This window comes from Zingiber officinale, chromosome 1B (genome assembly GCF_018446385.1).
Source record: "Zingiber officinale cultivar Zhangliang chromosome 1B, Zo_v1.1, whole genome shotgun sequence".
NCBI lineage: Eukaryota > Viridiplantae > Streptophyta > Magnoliopsida > Zingiberales > Zingiberaceae > Zingiber > Zingiber officinale.
In genome coordinates, this window is record NC_055986.1 from 99,343,612 (window position 1) to 99,345,261 (window position 1,650).

General features: G+C 36.2%; 1 non-coding gene across 1 annotated transcript; it reads left to right on the top strand.

Moving 5' to 3' along the window:
* Positions 1-1,260: 1,260 nt before the first annotated feature.
* LOC121994048 lies at positions 1,261-1,367 on the top strand. Its single transcript, XR_006115562.1, has one exon. It is a non-coding gene; the product is annotated as a small nucleolar RNA R71 (small nucleolar RNA).
* Positions 1,368-1,650: the final 283 nt, after the last annotated feature.

Genomic DNA, 1,650 nt, shown 5'->3' on the forward strand with positions numbered 1-1,650 from the left:
CCTATATTGCAAGGAATATAAAAGCTTCCTAGATCTTTAAGCTTTGGGGAAGTGTTCTTTTTAAACAAAGTACTACATTCCTCAGTGAGTGCTATTGTCTCGATGTCTCCTCTTCTTCTTTTGTTTGACATGATGTCCTTCAGAAATTTGGTAAACTTTGGCATTTGTATGATTGCATTAATTAAAGGAACTTCAACACAAATTTCTTTAACTTTTCCCAAAAATCAACCAAATTCTTCATCCTTCTTTAACATAACTAATCTTTGAGGGAAAGGGGCTACTTGACTTTGAGGGTTAAGTGGAAGAGTCTCTTCAACCTTATTGGTACTCTCCTCTTTATCTTGGATGTGGATTGGTTTAAGTGCTGGAGGAGAGAGCTCTTCTTCAGTTTTCATCCCTTTTGGAGCAATCACTTGGGTATCACCCAAGGTCTGTTCGCTCCTAAGCTCAATTCTATTGCAGTGCTCTACTGGATTAACATCAGGTTTTCTAGGCAATTGACCTGGTGCTCTTGAAGATGATGAAGCTAACTGGGCAATTTGGCTATCTTGAATCTTTTGATTCTTGTCAGAATTATCCATTCTCTGAGTTAGCTTCAAAATATCTTACTTCATTTCATTTTGATTGGAGATAATTACCTCAAGCATCTTCTCAATTTTAGAAAATTGATAGCTGTGAGAAGATTGTTGTTGTTGAAAATTTTGTTGCCCAGGCTGGAAACTTTGTCTTGCCCCCATAGATGGTCCTTATTCTTGATTATTTCTATAAGAAAAATTAGAATGATTCTTCCACCCAGGGTTGTATGTGTTTGAAAATGGATTGTTCTGTCTCTGATTAAAATCCATGATAGCATCACATTGCTCTAACTGATTTATTTGTGCAGAAATAGCTCCCAAAGGACATGAGTCTTGAGAATTATCAGAACTTCCACATGTTTCACAGCAATATACTATGGCATTTACCGTGTTAGAGTTTGTTCCCATATTTTCTAGCTTCTTAGTAAGAGCATCCAGCTTTGCAGTCATTAAGGTAACTGCATCTACATCAAACTTTCCTGATGCTTTTGTTAGATTTGTAAAAGAATAGTCTCCGCTTCTCTCTGTTGCCCATTGATGATGATTCTGTGCTACACTTTCAATTATATCTTCAGCCTCATCTAAACTTTTATTCATGAGTGCCCCTCCAGCTGCTGAATTAAAATACATCTTAGTATGATAATTGATGTCATTATAAAATGTGTGCAACACCAACCATTTCTCTAATCCATGATGTGGGCATTGTCTGAGCATACTATTGTATCTATCCCATGCTTCAAATAGAGATTCTGAGTCTGATTGTCTAAAGCTTGCAATAAGGTTTCTCATATGAGCAGTCTTACTCGGAGGATAGAACTTGTCTAAGAATTGTTACTCACATTGTTCCCAAGTGATAATGCTATTAGGAGGTAAAGAATTCAGCCATTGTTTAGCTCTATCTCGTAAAGAAAACTCAAACAATAATAGTATCATTGCTTTTGAAGGAACACCTTTCATTTTCATGGTACCGCAAATTTCATAAAAGACTTCCAAATGCTGATTAGGATCTTCATGCGATCCACCTCTAAATTGATTTTGTTGAACCATAGAGATTATTGCAAGCTTGATCTCAAAA